General features: G+C 37.2%; 1 protein-coding gene and 1 long non-coding RNA gene across 5 annotated transcripts in view; both read left to right on the top strand.

Annotated features, from left to right (window-relative positions):
• The window catches only part of LOC103788982 (uncharacterized), an 870763-nt gene that overhangs the window by 285165 nt on the left and 563558 nt on the right, over positions 1-22040 (top strand). The gene's annotated exons all lie outside the window — the stretch shown is intronic.
• The window catches only part of LOC103788983 (uncharacterized), a 209007-nt gene that overhangs the window by 39023 nt on the left and 147944 nt on the right, over positions 1-22040 (top strand). The window lies entirely within an intron of this gene.

Raw genomic sequence — 22040 nt, 5'->3', positions numbered from 1 at the left:
TAAGATGGAATCAAAATACCTTTAAAGTTACTACCCCAAAATAACTAATAGAAGTCATTTGTTGTATATCCTTGACTTACACACTCTCTCTCTCTCTCTCTCTCTCTCTCTCTCTCTCTCTCTCTCTCTCTCTCTTTCTCTCATTTGTGGACTTATATCATTTCTAGACTATGAGCTCCTTGAGAATAAGGAATGGACATTATATATCTTTATGTCACTTGGAGAGCTAGTATACCGCTTGTCTCACATAAAGGTCTCCAATAAATTAAATTGAAAGAGAAGCAAGGATCAAGACTATAGCCTTCTGTATTGGTCAGCTTCTGCCTTTTCACAGTAGGACAGGGCCTGCCTTCACACTTGCCATCTTTGCCTCAGAGGACATGATTTTACCTGAATATAAATTGAATCTTAGCATTGAGAATCAGTGAGTGGCTTTCTGCTTATTTTTGAGGACCTTGCTCTGCATTTCATCCATTGTGAACATGGAACACAAATTTCATTGAAGTTGTGTGAAGTTACATGCACTTAAAACTTGTGCAATATGGTAACCAGGATTTGGGAAGGTGTGGTAGCAAGTGTTGGCAAGTGATAAATTACATGATTCCAAATTCAACTATTGTTAGGCTATGTGTTTTCTTCTAAGAATTGCCCAGCGGGCTGCAGAGTCAGTATCCATTCTATAGCCATGTTTCCTCTGGATGTCTGATTGGGCTAGGTTTTCATGCTTCATCAGAGCAATGACCTTTTTAAAGGTGTGGCTAAGACTGTGGGAGTAAAGGGGAGGTGGAATTTGCTAAGTGAAGACTGATTTCCTGCAGGAGCCAGGTGCTGTCACGAAGGGAGGAGAGGGTTGTGAGGCCTATTCCAGGTGAACGTGCTCTTTGGGCCAGTGTTCTCCTAAGATACAGGTCAGCAAACTTCTTTTGTACAGGGCCAGATAGTACTAAATATTATCTTTGCAAGACAGATAGTTTTTGTTGCAACTACTCAACTCTGCTGTTGTAGCATAAAAGCAGCATAGATGATATGTAAACAAATGGGCACGGCTGTTTCAGTATAACTTATTTATTAATACTGATCTTTGAATTTCATATAATTTCACATGTAATATATTTTTCCAACCACTTACAAATATAGAAAACCTTTTTATCCTGTAGGCTACACAAAAATGGATGACAAGACAGCTATGAACTGCAGGCTGTGGTTTAACACTCTTAGCTCCTCTTCGGTATTTCGTTTTTGGGAAGATTCTCCAGGAGAGGAGACTATGAGAGAAAAGAAGGACTGAAAAGTGTGGGACATTAGAAACACTTACTCTTTCATGAGAGCAACAGTCAAGGTGAATTTGTGAATGTCAGCATGTGTGGGGTGGTAGGGAAAGGGAACAGAACAAGGGACCTTTGGCTGCTCATAAAAGGGAGGTAAATTTTGGTTTGATGTATGGGAGAAATTTTTAATATTTGCATTGACTGAAAATGCAATGAGCTCTTTGTGAAGTAACTGAATTTATTGTCAACTATCATAGGAATCGTTTTTTACTATTAAAGAAAAAATTAATCTTTTCAGTACTTTATTTTCTGAATATACTCACCAATTAGAATTTTGTTGGGCTTTATTTCCTGGTTTGTATATTACATATGCATTTTGGTCTCTTCACTCCCTATTGAGAGTTACTTATTAAAAGTTGGACTAGATGATCACAAAAGTCACTTTCAAAACAGATTCATGATTCTTTTCAGAGTGTGTGCTCCGCAATGACAGGGTTGGACATGAAGGTTCCTCCATCATAGGTTTGGTTAGTAGTTTTTTTCCCCTTGGAGAGGATAGGTTTCAGGAGAAAAGCTTTTCTATGGTATGGGCCATGTTCTAGGTTTTTGAATACCTTTCTCTGTGTGTTGGCAGAAGAATGGAAATTACATTTCTTTTTATGTCAAACATAGTGCTCTGTGTGCAGGTGTACATTGTTGCATGAATTCTCCCAACAACCCTGTTATGTAGGTGTTACATTTTCATTTTGCAGATGAGAAAACCCAGGCTCAGATGAAATCTATAACTTGTTTCAAGTCACTTAGCTATTAACTGGAGGAGACAAAAGTTAAATTCAAATCTGCTTTTTCCTAGAAATAGCAAGTGGGGAACTGTTCATGTCTTGGTAAAGGAGGAGTTTTGGAGACAGTTCTTGAGGAATGGAATGTTTCACTTAGGAAAAACAAACAAACAAAACTAGCAAGGATAAACAGTGAAGTGCCCGTACCATCGGTGTGCACTCATTTTTTTCTGCCTGCCTGGGAGGCAGAGTAATGTGCCTATTGCATCATCTCCTGGCTCAGATCTTTTCTTCATTGCCTTTTCTATCCTTTTTCCTCACAGAAATTATTTCATGTAATTTCTGACAGTTCTGTGTAGCCAAGTCTCTATAAATGAGAAGACTATGTAGAAAATAGGGGTATGTATGTCAGAAAGGTTGATAGTCGTGATTTTGGGTAAATGGAATCAAAAGAAGTTAGCTATAATACGAAACTGGTCGAATAGTGCTTCCTTCTTTATTCTTCTGATTTGGTATGAGTCCTTTGATTTGAGCCCTGGAGTTGAAAGCTGCAGTGAGCCATGGCCGTACCACTATCAGAATTGATCGGATATAATTTTACAGCTAAATATATATTCCCTGGGGATGAGACAGGCACGGTGACATATTTTTCACCTTCAGACCCACAGTCTGGAATATATTCTGCTTCACTACTGGTCTTCCTCTTGAGTTGTTTCTTTCTCTCTTAATCTCTCTTACTATCCTCCATTTTCTCTTCCAAGAACTCCAAAATGCTCCAAATGCCAGGAATCCAGAGCTCATTTATCCTTGTATCCTCTTATTTATTCAGTCAATATCTTTCTTTAGTATATCTTTTTATTTTTTGGTCTTGCTCTGTTGCCCAGGCCGAAGTGTGGTGGTGCGGCCATGGCTCACTGCAGCTTTCAACTCCAGGGCTCAAGAGATTCTCCCTGAGTAGCTGAAATTATAGGTGTATGCCACTGTATCTGTCTAATTTTTTAATTTTAATTTTTGTGGAGATGAGGACTCACTGTGTTACTTAGACTCCATGTTCTTATCTTGATGTTTGATGCTAATACTGGCTTGGTATTAATTCATAGCCTCTATCCCTTAATTTGTACTACCCAAAACTTTCAGAATGCATACCTGGTCCATTAAAAGTGGACAAATGGAGAAGAGTGACTGGAAGTGATTCATGAACCTTTCAAGTGTTAGAAATAGTACCCCCCCAAAAAATATGAGATATAAGGACCTTGATTATTGGAAATCAATCGAGAACACTTGTCTTTTCATTTGTGTGCATGTGGGGGTGGGGTGGGGAGGGGATGGTGGTGGGATGGGAGATAGAGAAGGCAGAATGAGGCATTGTAGTATGAATTTAACGAGTAGCAAACTGATTAGATCTCTGTTTCCTTTGTGGCCTCATCTTCCACCACTCTTCCCTCCTGGTACTCTGCTGAAGCCATATTAGCCTCCTTGCTATTCTCCAAAACCTCCAGGCATACTCCTTTTTAAAAGAATTTTTGCCAGGAATGCTCTTCCCCTAAATGTCCATTTGACTATATTCCTTATCTTCTTCAAGTCTTCACTCAGACATCGCCTTCTCAATAAAGCCTACCCTGACCCTTCTATCGGATATATACTTCTAACATACCATATGGTTGCCTTATTAATTAGGTAAGGATTTGAGCAGAGGAGTGGCATGATCTGACTCATTGCTATGTTGACACTAGACTGAAAGTTGAGATAGAATAAGGAAGATGAGTTGGATGACAGATGAAGGAATAGAAATAATTAAGGCTTCTGGCTTGGATGGCCGTATGTATAGTGGTAACATTCACTAAGAAAAGCAATAAGTGAGAAAGAGAAGGTTTGAAATGAGGGGAAATAATGAATTATTACCATCTAATTTATTTCTATTATTCATTTCCATCTCTTATTAACTGAACTCCTTAAAAGAGCAGTCGGCACTCCTTGTCTTGGACTCCCTTAACTTCCACTTACTCCTCAATGCTTTAGAGTCTGATTTTCACAGCCTCTTTCAGGCTTTTTGAAGGGCTTTGCTTTCATAGTCTGTGTTTAAATACTCTCCAAAGTTCCATACTCTCCAAAGTTCCGTCTTTAGCTCTTTGCCTGTTTGGATCAGTTTCCAGTCTTACCATTTATAAAGCAGGGTAATGGAGCAGAATAAAGACAACACACATTGTTAATTCATATATTTTTGTTGGCAATTGTTATGCAATTGGAATGTCAAAACCAGAGCATTAGAAGCTCTATCTATAAACTCATGTATTACAGTCAGGCACAGTGATGCAATGATGCTATAAGACTTAATACATCTCTGCAAAGTCATGTATATATAAAAGTTGTGAAACTTGGACTTTTGTATTTAATGCTCTAATTGAAACCCAAACAACAAAATTTTTCTTTAATATTAAAATTTAAACTTACACCACTTACTTATGCTAACTGAGGAGGGCAAATATGCACTGTCTTTTAAAAGAAGATCAACATTAAGCAGAAGGATTAAAGTAGGATTACATTTTTTTTTCTTTTTTGAGATGGAATTTCACTCGTTACCCAGGCTGGAGTGTAATGGTGCGATCTCGGCTCACTGCAACCTCCGCCTCCTGGATTCAGGCAATTCTCCTGCCTCAGACTGCTGAGTAGCTGGGATTACAGGCACGCGCCACTATGCCCAGCTAATTTTTTGTATTTTTAGTAGAAACGGGGTTTCACCATGTTGACCAGGATGGTCTCAATCTCTTGACCTTGTGATCCACCTGCCTCGGCCTCCCAAAGTGCTGGGATTACAGGCTTGAGCCACCGCGCCCGGCCCAGGATTACATTTTTTAAAGGAAAGGATAGAGCCAGATAACTTTGTCCTCAGAAAGAATTTGTCACAATAAATTCCTGTTCTTTATGTTTTTCTTCTCATGTCTTGGTTTTTGAGTTAGTTCCTCTCCTGTTGGTGTCTCACTTATTAAGGTAATGGTCATATTGCTTGTGGTCACATTTTTAGAGTGTAGCATTATAAAAAATAATAAAAACCCACTTTTTGCTTGCTTCTATTGTTACTTGCCACAGAGCTATTTTTTAAAATTAATATTCTCTGTGTACTTGTTAATTTGATTTATAAATGATTAGACATTAATTGTTTGAATCGTTAGGTGAAGTATTAGTATTTCTGTCCTACAGACAGTGAAACTGAGGTTTAATGATGTTAATTAACTTGTGAAATTACACAGATACTAAGTTGCAGAGGTAGAATTTGAACTCAGATTTCTGACTTTAAATCAGGACTCCTAACTCATAAAAGACTCAACTCTAAAGGGACAATTACACTGGCAAGAATATTTAAAACATGCAGCATATTAGTCTGAATCAACAGTATTGTGTAGGTGGAATTGTGTAATTATATATATTATAAAACTATCATAATGAATGGTAATAGGCTTTATAATTATAATTTACTAACATAAGTTATATAATACAAATATGGAGTTACTATTTGGTTAGCAGAAATGTTAATTCCAATTGTCTTTGCTTGCTTCTTATGGTGTTGGAATTTTGCAAGGCTCTCTTCTAGGTACACTTAGCTTTTCCTTTAATTTTTTAAATTGATAAATAATGATTATACATACTTATCAGGTACATGTGATATTTTGATACTTGCATATGATGTGTAATAATCGAATTAGGGTAATCAGATATTTATCACCTCTAACTTTTATTATTTCTTTGTATTGGGAACATTCCAAATCTCTTCTAGCTATATCAAAATAAAAATTAATTATTGTTAACTATACTCCACCATACGATGGTATTGAACAATAGAACTTATTTCTTCTAGCTGTATTTCATACCCATTAACCAATCCCTCTTTATCCTTCCTTCTTTCTACCTTTCCCAGCGTTTGGTAACCATCATTCTACCCCACTTTCATGAGATAAGCTTTTTTAGCTCCCACATTTGAGTAAGACCATGCAATATTTGCCTTTCTGTGTCTGGCTTATTTCACTTAACATGTCCTCCAGGTCCATCCATGTTGCTGAACATTTCATTCTTTCTTAATGGCTAAATAATATTCCATTGTGTATATATATATATATATATACCAGTTTTGTTTATCCATTCACCCTCTGATGGACACTTAGATTGATTTCATATTGTGACTATTGTGAACAGTGCCACAATAAATGAGGGCATGCAGATATCTCTTCAATAAACTGATTTTCTTTCTTTTGAATAAATGCCCAAAAGGGGGATTGCTGGACCATATGGTAGATCTATTTTTAGTGCTTTGAGGAACTTTCATACTGTTTTCCATAGTGGCTGGACTAATATATATTCCATCAACAGTGTATAAGAGTTCCCTTTTCTCTGCATCCTTGCTAGCATCTTTTCTTTTTAATAATAGACATTTTAACTGGGGTGAGATGATATCTCATTGTGGTTTTCCTTGATAATTAGTGATGTTGAGCATTTCTTCATATGCCTTTTTGCCATTTATATGTCTTTTGTGAAATATCTACTCAGCCCACTTGTAAATTTTTTTCTTTACTATTGAGTTGTTTGGTTTCCTAATATGTAATAGTTATTAATCTCTTGTCAGATGGATAGTTTGCAAATATTTTTCCCAATCTGCAGGCTGTCCTTCATTATGTTGATTGTTTCCTTTGCCGTGCAGAGCTTTTTTTTTTTTGAGACGGAATTTCGCTCTTGCTACCCAGGCTGGAGTGCAATGGCGCGATCTCGGCTCACCGCAACCTCCGCCTCCTGGGTTCAGGCAATTCTCCTGCCTCAGCCTCCTGCGTAGCTGGGATTACAGGCAGGCGCCACCATGCCCAGCTAATTTTTTGTATTTTTAGTAGAGATGGGGTTTCACCACGTTGACCAGAATGGTCTCATCTCTTGACCTCGTGATCCACCCGCCTCGGTCTCCCAAAGTGCTGGGATTACAGGCGTGAGCCACCGCGCCCGGTGTGCAGAGCTGTTTAATTTGATGCAGTTCCATTTATTTATTTTTGCTTTTGCTGCCTATGCCTTTGAGTTGTTACCACCAAAAATTCTTTGCTTACATAAATGTCGAAAAGTGTTTCCCCAAGGTTTGCTATCAGCAGTCTCCTGGTTTTAGGTATTACCTTTAAGTCTTCAAACCATTTGGAGTTGATTTTTGTATATAGTGAGACATAGTGGTCTGGTTTTATTCTTCTGCATGTAGATATCCAGTTTTCCCAGAACTATTTCTTAAGAAGATATTCTTTCTCCAATGGATGTTCTTGGCACATATGTGAAAGTGAGTTGGCTATAAAGATGTGGATTTCTTTCTGGGTTCTGTATTATGTTCCATTAGTCTATGTGTTTCTTTGTGTCAATACCATGCTGTTTTGATTGTAATAGATTTGTAGTACATTTGATGTCAAGTAGTGTGATGATTCAGGCTTTGTTCTTTTTGCTTAGGATTGCTTTGGTTGTTTGGGGTCTTTTGTGGTTCCATACAAATTTGAGGAATTTCTTTTTCTATGTCTGTGAAGGATGTCATTGGTATTTTGGTAGGAATTGCATTGAATCTATAGATTTCTTCGAGTGGTATGGACATTTTAACAATGTTAATTCTTCCAATTCATGAGCTTGGGATATTTTTCCATTATTTGCCTCCTCTTCAGTTTCTTTCCTCAGCATTTTATAATTTTTATTGAAGAGATCTTTCACTTCCTTGGTTAAATTAATTCCTAGATATTTAGGGTTTTTTTTTTTTTGGTAGTATTATAAACGGGATTATAGGATGGATTTCTTGATTTCTTTTTCAGATTGCTTACTGCTGATATATATGAATGCCACTGAATTTTCATGTTGATTTTGTATCCTGCAACTTTACTGAATTTCTTTATCAGTTCTAAGATTTTTTTTGGTAGAGTCTTTAGGTCTTTCTAAATACAAGATTATATTGTCTACAAACAAGGATAATTTGATTTCTTTCTTCCCAGTTTGGACTCCCTTTATTTCTTTCTCCTTCCTAATTGCTCCGGCTAGGTCTTCCAGTACTGTGTTGAATAGGAATTGTGAAAGTGGTGATCCTTGTTTTGTTCTAGAGCTTAGAGGAAAGCCTTTGTTTTTCTTCATTCATTATGATGTTAGCTGTGGGTTTGTCATATAATACATGGCCTTTATTGCTTTGAGGTATGCTTCTTCTGTACCCACTTGTTGACAGTTTTTATCATGAAGCACTGTTGAATTTTACTGAGGACTTTTTTAGCATCTATTGATACGATCATGGCTTTTATTCTTGATTCTGTTCATGTGATGTATGACATTTATTGATTTGCATTTGTTGAAGCATGCTTTTATTTCCAGGGTGAAACCCATTTAATCATGATAAATAATCTTTTTAATGTGTTGTTAAATTTAGTTGACTAGTATTTTGTTCAGGATTTTTGCATTTATGTTCATCAGGCATATTGGCCTGTAGTTTTCTTTTTTGTGTGTGTTTCTGTCTGGTTTGGGTATCAGAGTAATGCTGGCCTCACAGAATGAGCTAGAGAGAATTCCCTTCTCTTTAATTTTTGGGAGCAGTTTCAGGAGAACTGATGTTAATACTTCTTGAAAAGAGTGATTGAATTTGGCAGTGAAGCCATCTGGTCCTGGACTTTTCTTCGTTGAGAAATTTGTTGTTACTGATTTTATCTCACTAATCATTATTGGTCTGTTCAAATTTTCTCTTTTTCCCTGATTCAATATTGGTACACTGTATGTTTCCTGGAATTTATTGATTTCCTCTAGATTTTCCGATTTGTTGGATAAAATTGTTCACATGATCTCTAATAATCCTCTGTATATATCTGTGGAATCAGTTGTAATGGCTTTTTTTCATCCTTGATTTTTCTTGGGTCTTTCCTTAGTCTAGCTAATGGTTTATTGATTTTGTTTATCTTTCCAAAAAATCAAATTTTTATTTCAGTTACACACACACACACATTTATATATAGTCTCAATGTCATTTTTTTCTGCTTTAATTTTTATTTTTTTTTTTCCACTAATTTTGGATTTCTTGAAGTGCCTTATTAGGTTATTTGGTCTTTCTACTTTTTTTTATTGTAGGCCTTTATTGCTGTGAATTTACCTGTTAGAACTACTTTTGCTATATTCTATAGGTTTGGTACATTGTTTATATTCATTTTTTCCTTAAATTTTTTTATTTTCTTTATTGGCCTATTTATTGTTGAAGAGCATGTTGTTTAATTTCCATTATTTTGTGCAATTTCTATTGTTTCTTCCATTATTAATTTATAGTTTTAATCTATTGATGGAAAGATACTTTGATATGATTTTGATTTTTAAAAATGTATTAAGACTTGTTTTGCTCTTTGAAAGTTTATTTGAATTTGGCAGTGAAGCCATCTGGTCTTGGACTTTTCGTTGCTGGGAAACTTTATTACTGATTCAATCTCATTACTCATTAATTGTCTTTTCAGGTTTTCTCTCTTCCTCATTCAATCTTGGTAAGTTGAATGTGTCCAGAAGCTTACACATTTCTTCTAGGTTTTCTAGCTTGTAGTGTGTAGTTTATAATAGTCTCTGATGAACATTTATAATTTTGCAGTATTAGTTGTACAGTCCCCCTTTTTATTTCTGATTTTGTTTGGGTCTTTTTGCTTTTCTCCCTTGGTTAGTCGAACAAGTGTTTTATTGATTTTGCTTATCTTTTCAAAAAAACAAGTTTTGATTTTATTGATCCTTTGTATCATTGTTTAAGTCTATAATTCATTTAGTTGTTCTCTGATTCTTACTATTTCCTTCCTTCTACTAATTTGGAGTTTGGTTTGTTCTTACTTTTTAATTCCTTGAGGTGCATTTTAGGATTGCTTATTTGAGACATTTCTGGGTTTTTTTGTTTGTTTGTTTTTTACTGTACGTGTTTATTGCTATGAACCTGTTTCTTATTGCTGCTTTTGCTGTATCCCATAGTTCTTGGTATATTGTGTTTCACTTTTCATTTGTTTGAAGAAATTTTTTATTTCATGTTAATTTCTTTCTTTCTTTATTTTTGTCTTTTTTGAGATGGAGTCTGCTCTGCCACCAGGCTGGAGTGCAGTGGTGAGATATCAGTTCACACAACCTCTGCCTCCCAGGTTCAAGTGATTCTTCTCCACAGGCTCCTGAGTAGCTGGGACTACAGGTGCATACCACCATGCCCAGCTAATTTTTGTATTTTGAGTAGAGATGGAAATTCACTCTGTTGGCCAGGATGGTCTTGATCTCCTGACCTTGTGATCCATTTGCCTCGGCCTCCCAAAGTGCTGGGATTGCAGGCGTGATCCACCATGCTGGCCTCATGTTAATTTCTTTCTTGCCCCACTGGTCATTCAGGAGCATGTTGTTTAGTTTCCATATATTTGTACAGTTTCCCGAGTTCCTCTTGTTATTGATTTCTAGTTTTATTCCTTTGTAGTCTGAAAAGATGCTTGATATGATTTTAGTTTTTAAAAATGTATTAAGACTTGTTTTTTGTCCTAACACATGGTTCATCCTGGAGAATGTTTCTTGTGCCAATGAGAAGAATGTGTATTCTGTAGCTATTGGATGCAATGATCTGTAAATGTCTTTAGGTCCATTTGATCTAGAGTGTAGTTTAACTCCGATGTTTATTGATTATCCGTCTGGATGATCTGTTTATTGCTTAACGTGGGATGTTTGGGTTCCCCACTATTAGTGTATATTGCAGCTAATCTCCTCTTTTAAATGTATTAATACTTGACTTACATATTTGGATGCTCTGATGTTGGGTGGGTATATATTCACAATTGTTAAATCCTTTATCTCATTATATAATGGCCTTTAAAAAATCTTTGTCAAAATCATTATTGATATATAGTCTCTTTTATCTGAGCATAGCTGAAGTACCTTTTTTCATCTCTCCACTTTCAGTCTGTGCATGTCTTTATAGGTGATGTAAGTTTCTTATAGGTAGCATATAGTTGGGTCATTAAATAAAATCTGTTCAGCCACTCTCTGTCATTTAATTTTAGAAGTTAACTCATTTATATTAAAAGTTATTATTGATAGGTAAGGGTTTACTATTGGCATTTTGTTACATGTTTTGTAGTTCTTTGGTAGATTTTTTTTTCTTTCTCTCCTTGTTTTCCTTTGTTGTTAAGTGATTTTTTCTAATAGTATGTTTTGATTTTGTGCTATTTATTTTTAGTGTATTTATGATAGGTTTTTGCTTTTTGATTACCGTGAGGCCTACAAACAACATTGTACATTATTATAGGCTATTTTAAGCTGATAAAGACTTAACTTCATTGCAAATGAAAGAAAAATAACAACAACAAAAAACCCTCTGTACTTCAACACTATTTCCTCCCAACATTTTGACTTTTTGATGTTTCCATTTACATTTTTGTATTGCCTATCTCTTAACCAATTGTTTTAGTTATTGTTTTAATAGATTTGTCTTTTAGTCTTTATTCTTAAAATATAAGTGATTTGCTTACTTCAATTACAGTATTAGAATATTCTGAATTTGTTTTTTTCTTTTGCAGTGAGTTTAATAACTTTTGTGTTCTTGTACATTAGCATCCATTTCTTTCACATTAAGAACTTCTTTTAGCATTTTCTGTAAGACGGTTCTGCTGTTAAGAAATTCTCTCAGCTTTTGTTTCTTTGGAAATTCTTTATCTCTTCTTCATGTTTGAAGACTAACTTTGCTGGGTACGCTATTTTTGGTTGGTGGTTTTTTTTTCCCCCTTTGTCACTTTGAATATCATATCCAGTTCTCTCCTGGTCTGCAGAGTTTCTGCTGAGAATTCTCCTGAAAATTGTACTGGGGCTTCTTTGAATATGATATATTTCTTTTCTTTTGCTGCTTTGAGTATTCTTGATTTGTCTATAATTTTTGCTAATTTAATTATGATGTGTCTTGGGGATTTCCTCTTTGGACTGAATTTGATTAGTGACTTCTGAGCATCTTGTACTTGGATAGCATTATCTTTCTCCAGATTTGGGAAAGTTTCAGCCATTATTTCCTTAAATATGTTTTCTAGACCCTTCTCTTTTTTTCCCTTTTGGGAATTCTTGTTATATGGAGGTTAGTTCACTTGATGATGTCCCATAATTATTATAGGCCACTGATGGACTATAAGTAATTCATGGTCTTCCACCTATGCAAAGTCCAGACTGACCATGAATATTCACAGTGTGTGTCTGTCCTTCATAATACTCTGTTTAGAACTATCTTCTGACTGTCTGTGTCTCAACTATCTGTAATTATACTCAGACTGTCCATGAGTTGATACTTTCTATAAGTCTCCTGATATTACTATCACTACAATCATTGGATACTCAATGTTTGTTTATATTTGAGCCAGACCTTGTAGGTGCAGATTGTCTGTGAGCAGATCTGGAACATCTAGAATGATCTCCTGGTTGTCCATAATAAAATACATGTCATTCTGTTATACCAGACCCATATTCTCCTTGAGTGGACTCAGAATGTCCATGGATTGCTTTCTGGCCATAGTGACATCTTGAATGTCTAGAGCTGTATTCTAACTTTCCATGGCTAGAATCCTGCCTTTCTCTTGTGCTGATCACGATTGCTTATGGCCATACTCAGACTGACTATGGGTAAAAGTTGGCAGTCTATCTTATTTCCCAATTGTCATTCACTATCACTAGATTGACTATAACTGAATGCCTGTTTTCTGCTATTGGTAACAGACCATGTGGATCTTACCTGACTGTCTACTGCTATCATTTGACTATCTATGGCTTGATTCTTGTCTCTCATTTCTACTGACTCAGACTGTTCATAAACTATTGCTAATTCTTAATCTGAGTCTCATGACAGTCCTTCACCAGCCTAATTAGATTCTTATCTATTTTTACTGGTTCCAGACTTTGCTGATAATGATTATTTATGAGCTGACTCTTAAGTATTTGGAGTTGTCTTCCAAGTGTTCACAGGTAAATCTGTGTCTTACTGTTTTACTGATCACTGCTCTCCATGACTAGACCAAAACTGTCCATGAATTTATGTCTGGCTACGAAAAGACGTGGATTGTCTAGAGCTGTCTCATATCTGTTCATTGGCTATCTATCTGACTTTTTCTAGTGATGGATCCTGATTGTTTATATGTAGATTCAGACTGACCATGAGTGGATGTTTGTCTCTGATAAGACCTAGCATTTAGAGTTTATAGACATATCTCTTATTAACCAACTGCCCATGGGTTGATTCTGATTATATCTCTTTGTCTCCAGATTGAATTTTATGGTCACTGGCCTGATTATAACTTTATCCTTGATATCTGCTTATTTTGGGTCCAGAATATGTTAATAGTGCTCACCTGTGAATTGACCTGAAGGTCCAGTGCTGCCTTTTGATTGTCCATGGTGAACCAATTTCTTTTCCTTGTGTTGAACACAGATTCTTCTTGGAAAATTAGATTGCCTATGAATAGTTGTCCATTCCTGATGAGTTTCTAGCCCATCTTTTGACTGTCCATGGCTACAGCCATCTCTTTATTTATTTATTTATTTATTTATTTATTTATTTATTTATTTATATATATTGTGTGCGTGTGTGTGCTGGATCCAGATTGCCTATGCCTATACACAGCTTGACCATAAGAGTAGCTGTGTATCCCAGTCTTCTAACTATGCTTCATTACTGGACAGAGTAAATTTAGATTTCTGCTGTCTGTTTATGCTATACGTACACTGTACAGGTGATGATTATGAGATTATGAATTTCCAGAGCTCTCTTTTTATTGATTGTGGCTGGATCCATGTCTTCTTGTATTGGGTCCAGATTTTCCATGTGTATATCCAGAATATCCATAAATAGACGTCTGTCCTGAGAATCTAACACTCTCTTTTGAGTATTTGTGGTGAGAGCCTCATTTTCCTATTTTATTAGATTTCTTTGTTTGTGACCATATCTAGGCTATTTATGGGTTGATGCTGATGGTCTGAGTTTTCTGATTGTCTTTCACTATTATTAAATTGACTATACCTGGACACCTTGGTTTACTTGTACTGACTCCAGACTCTGTAGGTAATGATTGGTTATGAGATGACTTGGCACTCTCTCCTGACTGTCCATTGAATACATGCAAACTGTCAGTGACTGGTTATTTGGCCCTGCTGAGATACTGACTATCTAGAGCTGCTTCCTGTTTTACCATGACTAGGATTTTATTTTCCTCTTTTGCTGGATCAGTATTGCCTATGACTATATTGAGACAGGTCATAGGTAGATATTGACTGTTTTTTTAAATCTCTTGATTGTCCCTCACTGTCATTGGACTAACTATAGCCAGAACTACTGGCATACAGATGGCATGTCAAAGGACTAGAATGAGACTCCCTAGGGAAGAATGTTTAGATATATAAGAAAAAAAAAGCAACAGGTAGAACTCTGGAGACTTTCAGTCCTTAGAGGTCAAGCAGAGGAGGCAAAGCCAGTCAAGTAGACCCAGAAGCAGTGGCCAGGGAGGTAGGAGGAAATCCAGGAAAATATAATGTCATGGGAGCCAAGAGAAAGAAGGATGGAGAGGTTAGCTAAATGCTAAATGCTGCTAAGATACTAAGCAATTGAAATGACCATTGAATTTAGCAATAGGAATGTCACCTAACTGCTTGTTTGGCATTATAGATGTTGATAGGCATTTCAAACTTGATGTCACCAAAACAGAGCTCCTGATTTCTCTTTCATCAAACTCTAGTGCACCTGTTGTTCTCCATCCAAATAATTATAAAAAATATCGTCATCTACCAGCTTGGTCAGACTAAAATGTTGAGTCATCATTTTTCTTTCCTCATCGTTTATTTACAGTCCATCAGCAAACCCTACCAGTTTTCTCTCAAAAAAATTTTTTTTTCTTTTTGAGACAGGGTCTCACACTGTCATGAAGGTTGAAGTGCAGTGGCATGATCTTGGCTCATTGTAAACTTTGCTTTCCAGGCTCAAGTGATCCTCCCACCTCAGTCTCCCAAGTAGCTGGAACCACAGGTGCACACCACCATGCCTGGCTAATTTTTATATTTTTGACAGAGATGGGGCTTTGCCATATATCCCAGGCTGGTTTTGAACTGCTAAGCTCAGGCCATCCACCCACCTTGGCCTCCCAAAGTGCTGGAATTATAGGCATGACCCACCACACTCAGCTTCAAATATTCTAAATTCATTTTTTGGCTTTGTTTTGTTTTGTTTTTGATGAGTCTTGCTCTGTCACCCAGGCTAGAATGCAATGGTACAGTCTTGGCTCATTGCAACCTCGGCCTCCCAAGTTCAAGCAATTTTCCTGCCTCAGCCTCCTGAGTAGCTGGGACTACTGGTGCCTGCCACCATGCCCTACTAATTTTTGTATTTTTAGTAGAGATGGGATTTCACCATGTTAGCCAGACTGGTCTGGAACTCCTGACCTTGTGATCCACCCACCTTGGCCTCCAAAAGTTCTGGCATTACAGGCATGTGCCATCATGCTCGGCCTCTTAATCCATTTTTATTTCCATCTTTACTGCTAATAATCTAGTTCATGTTACCATCATTGCAGCTATACTATTGCAACTAGTCTCTGCTCTTTCTTCTTTCTTCATGCCACAATCTACTATCCACACAGCAATCAGCATGAAGTTTAAAAAATGTAAATCAGTGTTACTTACCTGCTTCAAACAGGTAAGAACTTCTTATTATACTTAGGATAGTAGATAAACTTTTTACTATTATTATCTTTGTGATTTGACCCTCATCTGCCTCTCTGATGTCATTTTGTATCTCCCTTCTACTTGTTCACTATGCTGTGGACTCACTGACCTTTCAGCTAAGAAAAATATGGTGGCTATTCTGCCTGTTCTTTTTTTTTTTTGAGATGGAGTTTCACTCTTGTTACCCAGGCTGGAGTGCAATGGCGCAATCTCCGCTCACCGCAACCTCCGCCTCCTGGGTTCAGGCAATTCTCCTGCCTCAGCCTCCTGAGTAGCTGGGATTACAGGCACGCACCACCGTGCCCAGCTAATTTTTTTGTATTTTTAGTAGAGACGGCGTTTCACCATGTTGACCAGGATGGTCTCGATCTCTTGACCTCGTGATCCACCCGTCTCGGCCTCCCAAAGTGCTGGGATTACAGGCTTGAGCCACCGCGCCCGGCCTCTGCCTGTTCTTTTCTAAGGACCCTGTGCTCTGAATTGTTTGGTGATGTCTTTTTCTCCACATAGTTTGTGTCTGTATGTCTGGTTTCTGTTCAGATAATGTCTCCTATGAGTAACTTTCCTTCCTATCTCTGGTACATTTATTTTCTTTATGTCATTTTATTACCATTTGAAATTGGATTAGTTTCTGTCTTCTCCAGAATATATAAGCTCTTTGAGAGTGATAATTTTGTCACTCTGTAAACTCAGAATCTAGATTAGGGCCTTGCTCATGGCAGGCTGGCACGTATCAATTATTGTTGCATGAATGAATGATTATTGTTGCATGATAAACAAGTAAGTGTTTTTGTCTGTGTAGAGTATTCTTCCTTCCTTTTTCTTTAGCACATTGTTTGTGTTGTTTTCTTTGCATGCCTAGCACATCATTCCTCATATAGCATGTAGTGTACTGCACTACAGTTGGCATTTTATGGAATCGTCTCAAAAGATCACAAAGTGATCTTTGTGAGACCAGTGATTACAGCTTATTCATGTTAGTATCCGTGTTATGTATCCAAGTACCTACTTAGCGATAGGACTCAATTACATGAATTAATTGATGAATTATTCCATTAGAATTCAACCACCATGAATTCAGAGAATAGAGAATCAGAGGACTGGTTTCCTGAAATCAGATTCTATCCTGCCGATACTGATCTAACTTACCTCACTGATCCTGCCTAAATTATCATATATCTAAAAGGATGCAGGATATAAGCATTCTCTGCATCTATAGATTCAACAAGAGGCATGACTCATCCAATCTGCAGTAAGAGCTGCATGATATTTAGACAAAGCCCTCCAAAAGTAATGGAGACAATCAATAATGCTGTATTTCTTTCAGCCCACCATGTCTCAGGGATGTACAACGCAGCAATGCAAAGAGTACTGAGTAATCTCAGAGAAGGCACATTACTGTCTTCGATTTCCTTCTCTATTAGAGAATCTTATGGTTACAGGGGACCTAAAATAACTTTTTTACAAAGCCAAGCATCCAGTAGTGTTTTGCAGAGTACATCCCTAGATTTCCACCTTGGTTTACAATAAGTAGGAATAGTTGGATGGATTCCCTCGTACTCAGTTCACCAACATACATGTAGGATGTTGATTGAAGCAGTGGCAGGATACTAAAGGTCAGGAGAGTGGCCTTTTATACCTGTTAAAGATCCCTGCTCAGGAGAAACCACCCTTTGTGAAATGGTCTGATTCATCATATTCTGATCCACCCATATCTCCACTCTTCTTTCTCTGTTGTTTATTTCCTAACTTCTTCGAGTACTAATTTCTGCTTGTATTAGCAGCTTGCAGGCTCAGGTTGACATTAGGCCTGGCTATCATAAATTTTACAGAAGGAAATCATAGCCTCCTTTTGTACATCTGTCATCTTTTATCCTTTCTTATATTTCCCATATTGACCTAACAAATGCTTGAGGCATATGTGCTGAAGAGCAATTATCCTTGAGCTGAGGTAGTAGAATATGCATGTGTAAGAGAGATCTGAAATCCAAAATAGGTGAAGAATTTTGGAAAATTCCCAGCTAGGATTTAATCTCACGTAGTTTGTTACTGTGAATTCCATATCTGATGATTATAGAAATATGCCTGGGAGATAATGAACTGCTACCTGTGGTCTTTGATATGTTGTTGTAAATGGAAATGAGAGGATATTGGAGGTGGGCAAATTCAGTGGATTATGCCAAGTTGAGAAGTGAGGTCTACTTTTCTCTTTTTATCATGGTTTTTATCCCAGAATATCAAATGTATGCTGCATACTCTGCCTTGGTGAACCTTGACAGAATATGTTTACTCCTACAGTCATGCCTCTAACTCTATGCAGGAGACTCTTATAGAGATTCTCAGTAACTATGCAGGAGATTCTCAACCCTGGACTTTTCATGTCTAGTCATTTGTGTCTCACTGTATATTTAATCTCTCCACTTGGATACTTAGATACTTAAATATCCCCATCATCTCACACTGATCCCATTATAATACTTTCCCCAGATGTATAATATTTCTTCTGTTGTCTTCTGTCATATATCAGTGACATTCTTTTGTGTCTCAGTCTAAGGACTCTATAGTCATTCTTTATTTCTCCCGTTTCTTCATCCTCACACTCACGTGACCACATTTTGTCAGTTTCACTGCAGATGTATCTCCTGGGTCTAAGCCTCCTCTCTGTCCCAAGCATGGCTTGTTTGATTCTGGCTCTGGCTACCTTGTATCTGGATGATTTCCAGAATTTTTCTAATTAGTCTTTTTCTACCATCATGATATGTTCATATCAGTCCTTCTTCTGCATTGCTGCAAGATTCATCTTTCTATAAACAAATATTATCATGTCATTTTCTTGCCTTAAAGCTCCGGTAAGCTCTCCTTTGTCTAGAATAAATTTCAAATTTCTTACCTTGGCATGCAAGCCTCCTGAAAATCAGGCATGAAAGTTCACTTTTTGAGTCTTTTCTACTACCATTTGTCTTTTATGGGATTGTTCCTTTGAATGTTAACAACAATCCTTGATCATTTCTTATCTAATTAATGTCGTTGCACATGCTATTTCCTCTGCCATTTTTCTTCTCTGCCAGACAAGCTTTCTTACAAATCCTATAAGATCTGGTGGGAAATCTCATCTCCTTTATGATACTTTCTGTGGCATTCTCTGCAGCTTAAGCAATTCCTTCTAGTGAAGTTACTTGCATTCAAGTAGAGCCCTTCCATAGCTCCTGTCACATCATGTTATAATTGTTTGTTCATTTGCCTGTTGGCCACCATCTCTTTCACCTGGCCCCCATCTCTATGCCAGTAGGTATGATTAATATTTTGTGAGCAATAATCTTTAGTAGTTTGGGACCTTTAGGGAAGGTACAGATGATCCTCCTCTTGGAGCCACAATGTACATTAACCTCTTAAAGGTGATGACTCTGAGAAGCTCTGTAGAACTTAAGACCCTGTGTCTAACCAGGTTTCCCAAATATATATATATATTTGAGACGGGGTTTCACTCGTTACCCAGGCTGGAGTGCAATGGTGCGATCTCAGCTCACCGCAACCTCCACCTCCTGGGTTCAGGCAATTCTCCTGCCTCAGCCTCCTGAGTAGCTGGGATTGCAGGCATGCACCACCATGCCCAGCTAATTTTTTGTATTTTTAGTAGAGACGGGGTTTCACCACGTTGACCAGGATGGTCTTGATCTCTTGACCTCGTGATCCACTCACCTCAGCTGGGATTACAGGAGTGAGCCACCGAGCCCAGCCTCCCAAATACTTTTAACCAGGGAACTCTTCTTTTGAAGAACATCTATTATTAGTCAAGGAATTCAGTAAGGGAAATGTTCTGCATCAAATACTCTCTGAAGCATTAAAAAATGATAGTTGAAAAGCCATGTTTTTGCTTCATTGTCAGCATTAGCATCTTTACCTCTCCTGATTTCTTCTCTTTTCCAGAGGCTTTTATCATTTTATTACTTCAGCCACCTAGTTGGAAATGTATCATATGAGTAATGCCCTCAGGGGACTGGTACCCTGGGTTCTGTTTTTACAATGGATAGGCTTCCAAATCTTACTGATTCATGGGGGCTAACAGCTTGAAAGGTAATTAGCTATTATGTTGAAGGACAATTCCTTTGAATATATGTAGATCACCATTTTAATCAGTGACTCGAATAACGGTGTGAATTGATGGCAGATATGTTATAGGTGAGATTCAGGATGCATGAAGAAGGTTTTATAGGCTGGACTGAAATGGTGGGAAAATCTAGAAGAAATAACTTTAATAGTTGTATAAAAAAAGTATCCTGGGCTGCGAACCGCTACATAACTAGAATAATCACTGAAGTACTTCTGGAAGTCCTTGAGTGTGAACTTGTGTCAGCAGTGATGCACTTTTATGCTGAAGCCATAGATTCCTCAGTGAATGCTGATCTTGTGGTGGTGAAGACTGGCCACGTGTCTCAATCAGCATTTTAAATCTTTTATTGGTGTGAACTACTCTTACAATTTCCTGTAGTTTTCCAGGAATTCATCTCTATTTTAAGATTCCTCAAACAACTTGCGGCAAATTCCTCCAAGGCTTGATCAGACATGTTTAATGGCATTCCCAGCAGTGGTAAGCATAAGAGTGAAATTAGGTGGAACACATGCCTTTTGAGTTTTGACTGCTTCAGGTTGAATTTTTTTCTCCTCTGGGGCATCTTTAAGGGGTTTTGGGGGTTTTGCTATCTCCCTTTCTTCAAAATTTTTGATCTACATGACCTGGAATGAAACTCTTTTTCCCACTTATTACTCTTTCTCTGTTGGAACCCATCAGTACTCATGCAAAGTGTACTCCTGCCAGTTAAAATAACTATCACTGAATTATGCATAATTCATTTGTACTGTGGGTACATTTCAACTAATATTTGTATTTTTCTTATGCAATTTATATATTTTTTGAAAAAAGCTTTTAAGGTAAGTATACGTGATTGGGTTGACTTATCTAACGCAATCCGTCATTATATCGGAATGCTTCTTGGATAGTCCGGGCCAGCCTGCAGCCAGAGTCTGGCTCTGAGTTTGCTTCCTGGCTCTTCCATTTACTGTTGTATGACCTTGGGTAATTACTTAGCTTTTCTTAGGCTGTTTCCTCATCATCAAAGTAAGGATAATAATGCCTATTTTAAAGGCTGTTGAAGTATTAAGTAAGCTAATTATGTCAATTATAGGACACATTGTGTAACATCTTAGTTACATTAACACTCATAGCTATTATTATATAATTATCGGAGTTTAGTTGTTATCCTATTATTGGCTATATTAATTGTGTGAACTTTTGTGCTTGTATGTATTTCCAGTAAGAGAGCTTCTGGGAATGTAAATGTCTTTTTCTTTTTCAAGGATTTTTTTCTCTTAGTGGCTATCTCCTTGGAGACCTCATGAAGAATGCTGTGGGTTCTATAGGGTACAGTGTGATCTTGGTCCTGCATAATCTCCTTTCTAAACTTCAGAAAATCATGGTAGGTTTTCATGTCTTATGGATAAAGCACAACTTCAGGGAAATTGTGACTTAGAGTTCATTCAAATATTGTCTTTTACTTTTTTATTTTCTCTGTATTTTCACACCCTACGAATGAGAACCTTATTGGAAAAGTGGAAAAAAAGTAGCAAAAGATCCAGGAACATTATAAGAAGAAAGTAGTTAGAGGAAAGGGATAGGAGTGGGGACAAATAGTGTTCTAAAATGTTAAAAACAAACAAAAAATTGCATTCATCCCTTTCTCTTATTGTCCCTGCTGACTTCAGGTGTACTATGTTCTGTGCTGACTCCCCCTCAAACGTGGTGTAATCTTCTATCTAACATCACATTGTAAATATTAATATTTAATGTGATTTTATTTGGGAGGCATAGTTAGGGACTTGGCCAGGGTTCTGGCTAGCTTGAGCCTAGGGATTGAAGCCTGCTCTGTATCTTGAACATTAATCTGCCTTTCTTTCTGGCTACACTCTCTGGCTCTACTCTCTCATTTCTTTCTTTCTAGCTACACTCTTCTTCTTTTCTACCAAAACTTTTAGATGTCAAAGTTCCCAAGCTGAATTTCTAGAGGCCTTTTCTTCTCTTAAGCTTTCCCACCATGCTGGACTGTTCTCTTTCACTCCTAAAATTATTTCATGATCTTGCGGGATTGACCGTTAGTTTGTGCCCTAAACTTTCTGGCATCTTGGGGTCTTCAGCATTTAAGGCACTGAAGCCTAATTTTGACATGTGGAACTGAAGACAGAATTAGGAAGTAATCATCAAAGAGTCCTCAAATGGTTAGAGGAT

This window comes from Callithrix jacchus, chromosome 18, assembly GCF_049354715.1.
Source record: "Callithrix jacchus isolate 240 chromosome 18, calJac240_pri, whole genome shotgun sequence".
Lineage (NCBI taxonomy): Eukaryota > Metazoa > Chordata > Mammalia > Primates > Cebidae > Callithrix > Callithrix jacchus.
This window is presented reverse-complemented; position numbering and strand designations above follow the sequence as displayed.